Genomic DNA, 15,007 nt, shown 5'->3' on the forward strand with positions numbered 1-15,007 from the left:
GAAGAGCAGGGATCGGGATGGGGATCGGGATGATCCCACAGGGACTGGGATGGGCAAAACGGAGCCCGATCCTTTCCCCAGATCCCCAGGTTTTATTGGGATTTGTTGAGAATTTCGGGAAAAAGCTCCTTGGGATGGAGGGGGAAGGGCAGGGGGAGAGGATCCCAATCCTTTCCCCCAAATCCCACAAATTTTTTGGGTTTTTTTGGGAATCTGGGGCCAAACCACCCTGGGATGGAGGGGGGAGCCCATCCGTGGGATGGAGGGGTTGGAACGATCCCACAGGGATTGGGGTGGGCAAAGCTGAGCCCCTCCTTTCCCCTAAATCCCACAAATTTATTGGGATTCCTTGGGAATTTGGGGGCCAGACCTCCTTGGGATGGAAGGGGAGCGCAGGGATTGGGATGGGAACTTCCCTCATCCTTATTGGGATGAGATCCAGGGAAAGCTGAGCGAGATCCTGTCCCCAAATCCCCAAATCCCATGGTTTTCTTAGGATTTCTTGGGAATTTCTGGATCCTTTCCCCAGATTCCCCAAACCCTCCAGGTTTTTTTGGGATTTTGCCTCTCCTGGCACATCTGGGAGGGGAATTTGGGGAAAAACATCCCTGGGATGGAGGGGGGAATGCAGGGATTGGGATGATCCTACAATGCAGGGATTGGGATGAGCCCACAAGGATCAGGATGATTCCACAGGGATTGGGATGATCCCACAAGGATCGGGATGATCCCATAGGGATTGGGATGATCCTACAAGGGTTGGGATGATCCCACAGGGATTGGGATGATCCCATAGAGATTGGGATGATCCCATAGGGATTGGGATGATCCTACAAGGGTTGGGATGATCCCACAGGGATTGGGATGATCCCACAAGGATCGGGATGATCCCATAGGGATTGGGATGATCCTACAAGGATTGGGATGATCCCACAGGGATTGGGATGATCCCATAGAGATTGGGATGATCCCGCAGGTATTGGGATGATCCCACGAGGATTGGGATGATCCCACAAGGGTTGGGATGATCCCACAGGGATTGGGATGATCCTACAAGGATCAGGATGCACAAAGCCGAGCCCGATCCTTTCCCCAAACCCCAAACCCCAAATCCCAAATCCCGCCATTTTCTCGGGATTTCTTGGAAATTCAGGGACACCAAAGCCCGGGATCATGCCCAGGGATCCCATAGAGAACGTGGGAAAGGGACAGAGAAGATTTTGGGATGCCAAGAGGGCGGGAGCGGCCCCGAGCCCATCCCCCATCCCACAAATCAGGGAAAAACCTCGGGAATGTGGACAAATCCCCACGTGACGCCAAATCCCGGCAAAACTCATCCGGGCGGAAAATCCCGTTGAATTTTTAGCCCGAGCCTCGTGACCCCGAGGGATCTTTGGGATTTGTTTTGCTTTTCCCACTTTTCCCAGGGTTGGTTTTAAAGGGAAAACGCTGCTGGAGGATCCCAGAGGAGATTCCTGGGAAATGGCTGGAATTCCGAGTCCTCGGGGGTTTTCCTTAATCTCAAATGAAAATATTCCTGGGGAAATCCAACCCGATTCCTGGCAGGACCACCAAACCCCTCCAGATATCCTGGAAAAGTTGGAATTCCAGGAATTCCAGGAGTTTGGTGTTTTTTCCTGGGAAAGGGGCTTCAATTTGGGGCTGCTGGGACCTCGAGGGTGGCCCTGGAAAAGCGGGAATGGGAAAAGCAGGAAAAGCATCTTGGATTATCCAGGGACACGTCCAGGGATGGGAATTCCAGGAAATTCCCTCGGGAGCTTCCAGCCATGGGGAATTCCCATTTTTCCAGTTTTATCCTGGAGCGCTGGACAAGGATCCAGGGAATTCCAGCATCACCCATCTCACCCTCATCCCAATTCCATGGGATCCTCATCCCAGTTCTGTGGGATTCCATGGGATATTCATCCCCATATCAGTGGATTCTTCATCCCAATTCCCATGTCATCCTCATCCTAATTTCCATGGAATCCTCATCCCGATTTCTGTGGTATCCTCATCCCAAATTCTGCTCTATCCCAGTTTCCAACTCATCTCAATTTTCAGTTCATCCCAGTTCCCTCCTCATCCCAAATACCATGGAATCCTCATCCTGATTCCCAACTCGCCCCAATTTCTGTGGCATCCTCATCCCAAATTCCGCCTCATCCCAATTTCCAACTCATCCCAATTTCCATGGAGTCTTCATCCCAATTTTTGCCTCATCCTCATCCCAATTCCACGGAATTCTCGTCCCTATTTCCGTGGCATCCTCATCCCAAATTCCACTTCATCCTTATCCCAATCTCCATGGGATCCTCATCCCAAATTCCGCCTTATCCCGACTCCCACCTCATCCCGATTTCTGCCTCATCCTCATCCCAAAGGACCAGGAGGCTTCCAGGGAGGTGTGGGATTTATTTGGGAATTCCAGCCGAGGGATTTTGGGGCTGGGATTTTGGGATCAGGAATTTTGGGGGGTCAAGAATTGGGGCTGGAATTCTGGGGCCAGAATTTCGGGGCTGGAATTTTGGTGCCAGGATTTTGGGGTCTGGGATTTTGGGGCCGGAATTCTGACTCCGTGCCTTGCAGGTGCCTGGGGAATCCCCCCAAAAAAATCCCAAAACTTCCCTCCCCGGGGCCTCCGGCGCCATTTGATCCCAAAGCTTCCCCACCCCCCCCCCCCCACCCGGGATAATCCTGTTGTTTCAGGCCTGGAATGTGGGATTTTCATGGAATGTGGAGCTGTCTGGAACAGGAGCCACCTGCGACCCGGCTCGCCTTTCATCCCGAAAAATGTGGGAACTTCATCCCAAAAAAATGTGGGAACGGGCCTTGGAGGAGGCTCCAGCATTCCCGAAAAACTCTGGAGTTCCCAGGAATGGGATGGATCAGGGATGGATCCTGAATTCAGACATGGCTGGTCCAGAATTTGGAAATCTCTCCCTGAATTCCCAGGATCTGGAATTTGGGAATCTCTCCCCAAATCCAGACGTGGCTGGTCCAGAATTTCCAGTCTTTCCCTGAATACCCAGGATTTGGAGGATCCAGAATTTGGGAATCTGTCCCTGAATTCCAGCAGGGCTTGGGGTGTCCAGAATTTGGGAATCTTTCCCCAAATTTCCAGGGCTTGGAGGGTTCAGAATTTGGGAATTCTCAATTACAGCCTCAGGAATTCTGGCTGCTCGGAGGTCCCGGAGCCCCGAAATCCCGGGAATTCTGAATTCCGGTGCCACATCCGTCGGTTCCGCGTTCCCGGCGGGAATTCCACTCCGGCTGATGGATGGGAAAGGCCTCAGCACCAGGATAGTGATTTCCCATCCTTTCTCCAGAGCCTTTGGATGATGAATTCCCGGGAATTGGAGCCTTTGGATGATGAATTTCTGGGAATTGGAGCCTTTGGATAACGGATTCCCTGGCACGGAGCGGCTGCTGCCCCAGATCCAGGATTATCCCATGGATCATTCCCAGCAGCAGGGAGGGAAAAAGAGGGGGGAAAAAAAGGAAAGGAGGGAAAAGAATGAGGGAATAAAAAGGGAAAATGAGGGGGAAAGAGAGGGAATAAAGAGGGGGAAATGTGGGGAAAAGGAAGGGAAAAAAGGGAAAAAGAGAGTGGGAAAAAGGAGGGGGGAAAGAGGGGAAATGGAGGGGAAATGGTGGGGGGGAAAGTGGGAAAAAATTGGGAAAAATCAGGGAAAATGAGGGCAAAAAAAAAGGAAAAAAGGGAATAAAAAGGTGGAGAAAGGAGGGGGAAAGAGGGAAAAAAAGGAAAAAAAAAAGGAAAAGGTGGGGGGAAAGGAGGAAAAAAGAGGAAAATGGTGGGGAAAATATTGGGGAAATCTTGGGGAAAAGGAGGGGGAAAAGTGGGGAAAAGGAGGTGGGGAAAAAGTGGATTTGGGATTTGTGGAGCTTCCAGGGGTTGGAAAATGGGATCAAAGCCACTCCTGGCTCCGTTCATGTCGGGGTTTGCCCCTCTGGATTTTCCATGGAAAAATTCCAGCTCCTGGAGATTCCAGGGGTTTGGAAAACAGGACCTTCCTGGGAGAAAAATCCCAGGGAAAAAGAGGGAAAAACTTCCCTGGGAGCAGGATGGGAATGGGCCGGCACAGAGAAGGAATCCACTTTTTCTTTTCCCTAACAAATGAGGGCGGAAAAGTCCTTGGATGGAAAAGCTGGGAAATCTCCAGGTTTTCCATTGGCTTGCCTGGAAAAGCACAAATTCCCAGATTTGATTCCCACAATTTTCCGGCATCATGGTCCTGGAAGTGTCACGGGAGCAAAGGAAAAGTGGGGCAGGAGGGGGAGGGAATGGGAGAATTCTGGGAAGAGAATTCCGGGCAGGAATGGGGACGAATTCCATTACAGAACAGGTGGATTGGGAATCGGCCCCGGAATTGGGAAGGAAAATTAATTTGGAGATTTGGAATCCTGAGGCCATTCCCGATGGATCTCCAGGGAAATTCCGGGAGTTGGGATGGGACGTTAGGAGGAGGGAATGGCTGGAAAAATGCTGGGATCGTTAACGAGCTCTGGTCCAGGGGGAAATTCCCTAAAAATCATCATTATGAGGAAATAAACAGGATTTATCCAGCTCAGCCTGGATCCAAGGAAAATCCCAGCTGGATCCAAGGAAAAATCCAGCCTGGATCCAAGAGAAAATCCTGGCTGGATCCAAGGGAAAATCCTGGCTGGATCCAAGGAAAAATCCCGACTGCATTCAAGGAAAATCCAGCCTAGATGCAAGGGAAAATCTGAGGGAAAATCCTGGCTGGATCCAAGTGAAAATCCTGGCCAGATCCAAGGAAAAATCCCAGCTAGATCCAAGGAAAAGTCCCAGCTGGATCCCAGGAAAATCCTGGCCAGGTCCAAAGAAAAATCAATCCAAGGGGAAATCTCAGCCTCAATCCAGGGGAAAATCCCAGCTGGATCCAAGGAAAATTTCCATCCTTGGATGTTTGTGTTGTTGGGCCAGCCCTGGCCGTGCTGAGGGCTTTTTCCAAGGAATTTTTGGGATTTTCCAGCAGATCCAGCACATTCCAGTGTTCTCCTCCCATCCCACTCCTGGCAGCTCTGAGGAATCCAAGATGAGAAACCTCGGAGACAATGGGAAAAGCATCCATGGAAAAGGGGTGGATCCGGTTGGATTTTCCCTTTTCCCAAGATCCATCTGGGTCTGGGAGCAGCATTTTTCCCATCCGGACACTTTTCCCGGTTTTCCACCCCTGGAGCCAGGCCGGGGCTGCTCCTGGAATTAATGGGGCCAAAATGAGAATTCCAGGATCTAATCCAGTCAATGGAAATGGGGAATGGAGATGGGATCGGGAATGGGGCAGATCCATAGGGATGGGATGGGATAGGATGGGATGAGATGGGATGAGAAGGGGGCAGATCCATAGGGATGGGGGCAGATCCATAGGGATGGGGCAGATCCATAAGGATGGAGCAGATCCATAGGGATGGGGCAGATCCATAGGGATGGGGCAGATCCATAGGGATGGGATAGGGCAGATCCATAGGGATGGGGCAGATCCATAGGGATGGGGCAGATGCATAGGGATGGGGGCAGATCCATAGGGATGGAGCAGATGCATAGGGATGGGATGGGGCAGATCCATAGGGATGGGATGGGATAGGATGGGATGAGATGGGATGAGAAGGGGGCAGATCCATAGGGATGGGGCAGATCCATAGGGATGGGGGCAGATCCATAGGGATGGGATGGGGCAGATCCATAGGGATGGGATGGGGCAGATCCATAGGGATGGGAGCAGATCCATAAGGATGGGGGCAGATCCATAGGGATGGGATAGGGCAGATCCATAGGGATGGGGGCAGATCCATAGGGATGGGATGGGGCAGATCCATAAGGATGGGGCTGTCACAAGATTTGCTGGGATATCCCAAGGGATCCATTGGATTTCAGCATCCCAGGCTCTGGGATATCCCGACCATTTTTTGGGATGCCCTGGCCGTACTCCAGGAAATCCTGGCCCAATCCCAGGACATCCTGACCATTCTTTGGGATGCCCTGGCTGGATTCCAGGATATCCCAACCCCGGGATGCTCCAGCCCTTCCCCCTCCCGCCCGTGTGCCAATGCCGCCTGTTTAAATCCGTTATTCCCGTTATTCCGCTCCGGGCGTTTAGCGCCGTGAACGGAGCCTGGGGAGCCATCAGGCAGGAAAAACATTCCCAGCCTCTCCATCTTCCTCCGGAATTTATGGAGTCTCGGGAGTGGGATAAAGCTGCCACGTTCCCAACAGCCGCTCGTAAATCACCGGCACCGGGGAAGGCGTGGAGCAGCGGCTGCTCCTGGATCGCTCCCGGATTTATCCTGGACTTATCCCAAATCACTCCAGGATTTATCCCAAATCATTCCCAAATTTATCCAGGATTGCTGCTGGATTTATCCTGTATCACTCCCAGATTTATCCTGGATCACTCTCAGATTTATCCCGGATCGCTCCTGGATTTATCCCTGGCAGTTCCCAGATGTATCCCAGATGGCTCCTGGATTTATCCCAAATTGCTCCCAGGTTTATCCAAGTCTGGGGGTTCTCTCCGAAGGGTCCTGGGGTGGTTCAGGGACCAGCAGCTCCTCCTGGAGCATCCCGGCTGGAATTGGAGCCACGGGGGGAACACTGATCCCAAAAATTCCGTGAGAACCCAAAAAGCAGTGGGAAAAGCACAGCCAGGAGTGGGCAGGGAGCCATTCCCAGATATCCCAGAACCATTCACAGATATCCCAGGGATGTGGGGCTGCCATTCCTGGATATCCCAAAGCCATTCCCAGATATCCCAGGGCCATTCCCAAATATCTCAGAGCCGTTCCTGGATACCCCAGGAATTCCAGGCTGCCATTCCCAGATATCCCATAGCCATTGCAGATATCCCAAAGCCGTTCCAGATATCCCAGGGATGGGGAGCTGCCATTCCTGGATATCCAAGGAATTCCAGGCTGCCATTCCTGGATATCCCAGAGCCATTCCCGGATATCCCAGCAATTCCAGGCTTCCATTCCTGGATATCCTAGGAATTCCAGGCTTCCATTCCTGGATATCCAAGGAATTCCAGGCTGCCATTCCAGATATCCCAGGGCCATTCCAGGATATCCCAGCAATTCCAGGCTGCCATTCCCAAATATCTCACAGCCATTCCCAGATATCCCAGCAATTCCAGGCTTCTATTCCCAGTTATCCCCGGGATTTCAGGTTACCATTCCCAGATATCCCAGAAATACTGGGCTACCATTCCTGGTTATCCCAGCAATTCCAGGCTGCCATTCCCAGTTATCCCAGGAATTCCAGGCTGCCATTCCCAAATATCTCAGAGCCATTCCTGGATATCCCAGCAATTCTGGGCTTCCATTCCCAGATATCCAAGGAATTCCAGGCTGCCATTCCCAGATATCTCATCAATTCCAGGCTTCTATTCCAGGATATCCCAGGAATTCCAGGTTACCATTCCCAGATATCCCAGGGATGTGGAGCTGCCATTCCCAGATATCCCGGGGATTTCAGGTTGTCATTTCTGAATATCCCAGCAATTCCAGGCTGCCATTCCCAAATATCGCACAGCCATTCCAAGATATCTCAGGAATTCCAGGCTGCCATTCCCAGTTATCCCAGGAATTTCAGGCTGCTATTCCCAGTTATCCCAGCAATTCCAGGTTGCCATTCCCAGATATCTCAGAGCCATTCTCAGATATTCCAGGGATTTCAGGTTACCATTCCCAGTTTTCCCAGCAGTTCTGGGCTGCCATTCCCAGTTATCCCAGCAATTCTGGGCTGCCATTCCCAAATATCTCAGAGCCATTCCCAGATACCCCAGCAATTCCAGGCTGCCATTCCCAGTTATCCCAGAAATTCCAGGTTGCCATTCCCAAATATCTCAGAGCCATTCCCAGATATCCAAGGAATTCCAGGCTGCCATTCCTGGATATCTCAGAGCCATTCCCAGATATCCCAGCAATTCCAGGCTGCCATTCCCAGATATCTCAGAGCCATTCTCAGATATTCCAGGGATTTCAGGTTACCATTCCCAGTTTTCCCAGCAGTTCTGGGCTGCCATTCCCAGTTATCCCAGCAATTCCGGGCTGCCATTCCCAAATATCTCAGAGCCATTCCCAGATACCCAAGCAATTCCAGGCTGCCATTCCCAGTTATCCCAGAAATTCCAGGTTGCCATTCCCAAATATCTCAGAGCCATTCCCAGATATCCAAGGAATTCCAGGCTGCCATTCCCAAATATCTCAGAGCCATTCCCAGATATCCCAGCAATTCCGGGCTGCCATTCCCAGTTATCCCAGCAATTCCAGGCTGCCATTCCCAGTTATCCCAGCAATTTCAGGCTGCCATTCCCAGATATCTCAGAGCCATTCCCGGATATCCCAGCCATCCCGGGCTGCCATTCCCGATCCAGCCGCGGCCGCTCCCGGCCGGCAGCGATTCCTTCCCGCAGCTCCGCTGGGGCCCGGGAAGTGTTGATGGAAAAACAAATTATTCCGGCTGCAGGCGCCGCTAATCACCCGCGCCGTGAATAATTAATGACCCTCGTTAATGAGGTGCTCAGGGCGGCCGGGAATGAAGGCTCTGGGAATGCTCGGCGGGATCCAGGGATGCTCCCAACATCCCGGGTTTTGGAGCCGCCGCCCTGGGGACACCGGGAATGTCTTTTCCTTCCACCCCCACCGGGAAGGAGCAGCGAATTCCTGGTTTGGGAGGAGTTTTCCTCCCTGGAAAACAAAGCAGGGAAACAAATTCCAGGAGGGAATTCTGGGGCCCCCGTTGGATTTGGGGTTTTTTTAGGGGTGGTCGGGCCTTGGAGGTTTTTGGGATGCTCTGTACCCCCGATGAGAGCAGCTGCCGGGAAAACCGGCTGGGTTTTTTGGGAAGATGGGAAAATACTGTGGTGGGGGTGAGAGTGAGAGCTGGAAAACCAGGAATGGTAAAGAAAATCGGGAAAAATCCACAACCAAATGTCCCAGCGCTGGGTCCGGAGCCGGGAACGTTCTGAGGTGTGGGAACAATGAGAGCAGGGCTGGAATTCCCAGCTGGAATTCATCCAGCTCGGCTTGCAGGGAGCGTTGGGCTAAGCTTGGCTCAGCCAAGCTGATCTTAGCTGAGACCTGGAGCAGTCTGGGATATCTGGGAAGTGCCCCTGGAATGGGATTGGAGCAGTCTGGGATATTTGGGAAGTGCCCTTGGGATGGGATTGGAGCAGTCTGGGATATTTGGGAAGTGCCCCTGGAATGGGATTGGAGAAGTCTGGGATATTTGGGAAATGCCCCTGGAATGGGACTGGAGCAGTCTGGGATATCTGGGAAGTGCTCCTGGAATGGGATTGGAGCAGTCTGGGATATTTGGGAAGTGCCCCTGGAATGGGATCAGCTCTGGATTCCCTTCCCACCCAAATCCTTCCGGGATTTTCGGGATCGGAGAACGCAGGGACCGGGGGGATCCAACAGAGCAGCCCTGCCCTGATTCCCACCCGGAATTCCGGCTCCCTGTGCCTGGAATCCCTCAGGATGGATCGGGACCCTCCCTCTTCGGGAAGCTTCTGCTCCCTCGGTGTCACCTTCTGTCACAGCGCCTGTCCCCAGCGAGGAAAACCCCGGGAAGACTCCCGGGAAAAGCGCTGATCCCGGCGTTTCTCCGGCTGTCGCTGGGCAGATTCCCAGATTTCCATCGCCGGCGGCTCCGGAGCTTTGGGCTCGTGATTCCAAAGGCTGGCAGGTCACGGAAGGGAACAGCCACCCCCGCGGGGCCGGGGGACACGGGAGGGACACGGGAGTGACATGGGAATGACATGGGAGGGACACGAGAGGGGCATGGGAATGACACAGACCTGGGGGTCAGGACAGAGCCACCCCTGGGAATGACACCAAAGTGACACGGAAGGGACATGGGAACGACACGGGAGGGACACGGGAGCGACAGGAGAGTGACACAGACCTGGGGATCAGGACAGAGCCACCCCTGGGAGTGACACCAAAGCGACACGGAAGGGACACGCGAGTGACACAAGAGGGACACGGGAAGGACACGGGTGCGCCACGGGCCGGGGGTCAGGACAAAGCCTCGCCTGCGGTGCCGGGAGTGCCACCGAGTGACCCGGGGTGACGGGACAGGGGGTGACCCGGGGTGACAGTGGGTGACCCGCGGTGACAGCGGGTGACAGGCCGGGGTCAGGCCGGGCCCGGCCCTCCCCGCGCGATTTGCGGGCGCGGCTCTGAGGAGCCCTCGGGGCCGCAGCGGGGCCGGGGCCGCACGCACAGGGCGGCGGTTCCGGCCTTGATCCCCCCGTTCCAGCTCTTTATCCGGGAATTCCAGCTTTTTATCCCCGAATCCCAGCGATCTACCCCTGAATTCCATCTTTTTATGCCTGAATTCCAGGGGTTTATCCCCCAATTACAGTTTCGCATCCCTAAAATTCAGCTTTTTAACCCCCCAATCCCAGTTTTTAATCCCCCAATTCCAGCTTTTCATTCCTGAATCCCAATTTTTTATCCCCAGTCCCGGTTTTTCATCCCTGAATCCCAGATTTTTATCCCTGAATTCCAGCTTTTTGACACCCCATCCCAGCTTTTATCCTGGAATTCCAGCTTACTATCCCTGTATTTCAGGTTTTTTATCCCCCTAAATTCCAGATTTTTATCCAGGAATTCTGGCTTTTTATCCCCAAATCCCAGCTTTTTATCCCCCAATCCCGATTTTTTATCTCTGAATTTCCTTTTTTTTATCCCAAAATTCCAGCTTTTTATCCCCGAATTCCAACCCTTTTATCTGGGAATTCCAGGATTATATCCCCGAATTCCAGCTTTTTATCCCCGAGTTCCAGCTTTTTATCCGCAATCCCGGTTTTTTATCCTCGAATCCCAGTTTTTCAAGGCCCCCGATCCCGGTTTTTCCGGGCCCGAATTCCAGTTTTTAACCCGTGCCGTGCCGGGCGGCGCTGCCGCGCCAGACGCGCCGTCTCGCACCCGCCGGGCCGCGGGGGGGGCGGCAGCTGCCGGCAATTAACGAGTTCATTAATTAGTGCCGGGGGCTCCCGGCCCAGTCCCTGTCCCCAGGGGGGTGGGGGGGGGGGGGACAGGAGGTGGCCCAGGGGGTGGTGGCAGCTCGGAGGTGGCCCAGGGGTGGTGGCAGTGGCCAGATCCCTCAACAGGCTCTGATCCCAATCCCTGTCCCCAGGGGTGGCAGGGAGGGGACAGGAGGTGGCCCAGGGGTGGTGGCAGTGGCCAGATCCCCTTGAAGGGCTCTGATCCCAATCCCTGTCCCCGAGGGTGGCGGGGAAGGGACACGAGGTGGCCCAGGGGGTGGTGGCAGCTCGGAGGTGGCCCAGGGGTGGTGGCAGTGGCCAGATCCCTCAACAGGCTCTGATCCCAATCCCTGTCCCCGAGAGTGGGTGGGAGGGGACAGGAGGTGGCCCAGGGGTGGTGGCAGTGGCCAGATCCCCTTGAAGGGCTTTGATCCAAATCCCTGTCCCCGAGGGTGGCGGGGAAGGGACACGAGGTGGCCTAGGGGGTGGTGGCAGTGGCCAGATCCCTCAACAGGCTCTGATCCCAGTCCTTGTCCCCGAGAGTGGGTGGGAGGGGACAGGAGGTGGCCCAGGGGTGGTGGCAGCTCAGAGGGACACCGGGTGCCATGCTGGGCTGGGCTGGGGATGCTGTGGTGTCCTCCCAGAGAGGGTGGCACCGCCGTGACATTGTCACATGCGTCGGGGTCCACGGGCTCAGGGGGGGGCCGTGGTTACCAGGACATGTTGGGGACACTGTCCCTGGCCTGGTCCCCAAGCCACGCTCTTGAGGAGCTCTAGGGGCCATGGAAGTGTCCCTGAGACACTGTCCCCACTCTGTCCCCTCCCTGCCAGCTGTCACTGCCAACCAGGGGACAAATTTGGGATGTGACAATCTCTTGGGGACACTGTTCGTGATCTGTCCCCGCACGCCAGGCTCTCAACATCAATCAGGGGACAAGTGTGGGACATGGGGACATTCTGGGGACACTTTCCCTGGCTTGGGGACACTCTTGGAGACCTCTTGGGGGCCATGCAGGTGTCCCTGAGACACTGTCCCTGCTCTGTCCCCTCCCTGCAGGCTGTCACCACCAACCAGGGGACAAATTTGGGATGAGGGGAGGAGTTGGGGACACTGTCCCCAGTTTGTCCCCTCCCTGCAGGCCCTCACCGTTAACCAGGGGACAAGTTTGGGATGTGACAATCTGCTGAGGACGCTGTCCCCAATTTGTCCCCTCGCTGCCAGATGTCACCGCTAACCAGGGGACAGGAGGGACAGGGAGGAATTCCGGAATTCCCAGGGCTGGAAATGCAGAATGGAGCTGGGGTTGGGAAAATTAAAATAAAATAAAATAAAATAAATGAAAAATAAAATGAAATGAAAAATAAAATAAAATAATAAAAAATAAAATAAATGAAATGAAATTAAATTAAAGAAAAGAAAAGAAAAATAGTAAAATAAAATAAAATAAAGCAAAATAAAATAAAATGAAATGAAATAATAAAATAAAATAATAAAAAATAAAATAAAATAAATGAAAAATAAAAAAATAAAATAAAATAATAAAAATAAAATAAATAAATGAAATTAAATTAAATAATAGAGAAAAGAAAAGAAAAATAATAAAATAAAATAAAATAAAATAAAATAAAATAAAATAAAATAAAATAAAATAAAATAAAATAAAATAAAATAAAATAAAATAAAATAAAATAAAATAAAATAAAATAAAATAAATGTTGATAAAACGAACTTGATAAATAAAAAGGAGTTTGATAAATAAAAGAGGGATTGATAGATGGAAGGGGATTTGATAAATAAACTAAAAGAGGGGCTGATAAATTCAATAAAAGGAGTTGATAAATTCAATAAAAGGAGTTGATGAATTAAATAAAAGGAGTTGATAAATTAAATAAAAGGGGCTAATAAATTCAATAAAAAGGGTTGATAAATTAAATAAAAGGAGTTGATAAATTAAATTTAAAGGATTTGATAAATTAAATAAAAGGGGCTGATAAATTAAATAATAGGAGTTGATAAATTCAATAAAAGGGGAGTTGATAAATTCAAAAAGAGGTAAATAAAATAAGATTAAATTAAAATAAAATAAAAAATAAAATAAAATAAGATTAAAATAAAATAAAATAAAATAAAATAAAATAAAGTAAAAAAATAAAATAAATCAAATCTAGGAGGGTGTGGGGAGGGAGGCAGGGTGCAGCAGGAGCAGCTCGTGCATTATGCAGGAGCCGGGGGAGCCAATTAACGGCCAGGCTTCGATCTGCGGCCCCAGCGCCCGGCCTGGGGCTGCATTCCATGGAAAACCAGGAAAAGCTGCTCCTTTTCCATGGAAAAATGGCAAAAGCGCCTCCTCTCCATGGAAAACCAAGGCGAAACAGCTCCTTTTTAATGGAAACGGAGAAAGCAGCTCCCTTTCCGTGGGAAAACGGGAAAAGCAGCTCGATTTCCAGGGAAATGTGAGGTCAGGGCCTCTTTTCCGTGGAAAAATGGGAAAAGTGGCTCCTTTGCCATGGGAAAATGGGAAATGCAGCTCCTGGTCCATGGGAAAATTGGGAAAGCAGCTCCAGGATCAAGACGCACTGGCAGGATGGCGTTTTCAGGGAATCTCCCCAGGCAGGATTTCCACTTTTCCAGGGAAATGGAGCCCCCACTGCTGCTTCACCCCCACTGGGCCAGGGAACATTCTGGAACGGCGGCAGCCATGGCAGGGAGAGGGACACGGGGCTGGGAAAGGGTGGGAATGGCATGGATGGATGGATGGATGGATGGATGGATGGATGGATGGATGGATGGATGATGGATGGATGGATGGATGGATGGATGGATGGATGATGGATGGATGGATGATGGATGGATGGATGGATGGATGGATGGAGGGATGGATGGAGGGATGGATGGATGGATGGATGGATGATGGATGATGGATGATGGATGGATGGATGGATGGATGGATGGATGGATGGATGGATGGAGGGATGGATGGATGGAGGGATGGATGGATGATGGATGGATGGAGGGATGGATGGATGGATGGATGGAGGGATGGATGATGGATGGATGGATGGATGGATGGATGATGGATGGATGGATGGATGGATGGATGGATGGATGATGGATGATGGATGATGGATGGATGGATGGATGGATGGATGGATGGATGGATGGAGGGATGGATGGATGGAGGGATGGATGGATGATGGATGGATGGAGGGATGGATGGATGGATGGATGGAGGGATGGATGGATGGATGGATGGATGGATGGATGGATGGATGATGGATGATGGATGATGGATGGATGGATGATGGATGGATGGATGATGGATGGATGGATGGATGATGGATGATGGATGATGGATGGATGATGGATGGATGGATGATGGATGGATGGATGGATGGATGGATGGATGATGGATGGATGGTGGATGGATGGTGGATGGATGGATGGATAGATGGATGATGGATGATGGATGGATGATGGATGGATGGATGATGGATGGATAGATGATGGATGGATGGATGGATGATGGATGGATGGATGGATGGATGGATGGATGGATGGATGGATGATGGATGGATGGAGGGATGGATGGATGGATGGCTAAATGGGTCCATGGATCCATGGATTCTTGATGGATTAATGGATGGCTGTGGGATACCTGGAGGAGTTTTTCCCCCTGGATTTTGGCCGTTGTCCATCCCCCTGTGCCCTCCGTGCCCCTCGTTCCCGGGATGTGCTCCAGCACTGGCCCTGTCCTCATTCCCTGCCCTGACCCTGCTGGGTCCCTCCAGCTGTTCCAGGGTCGATATCCCGAGCCATGTGATCATTGCTGCTCCATCCCCACGTTGCCATGGCAACCGGGTGTTTTTTGGGGATGAGGACCTCAGAGGGCCCTGTCTGTCACCACAGCGAGGGAGCTGGGAGCTCTGGGACTGTGCTCCAGGGAAAAATGGGATTTTATGGAAGTGGCAGC

The sequence above is a fragment of the Haemorhous mexicanus genome, chromosome 13 (genome assembly GCF_027477595.1).
Source record: "Haemorhous mexicanus isolate bHaeMex1 chromosome 13, bHaeMex1.pri, whole genome shotgun sequence".
NCBI classification, from domain to species: Eukaryota; Metazoa; Chordata; class Aves; order Passeriformes; family Fringillidae; genus Haemorhous; species Haemorhous mexicanus.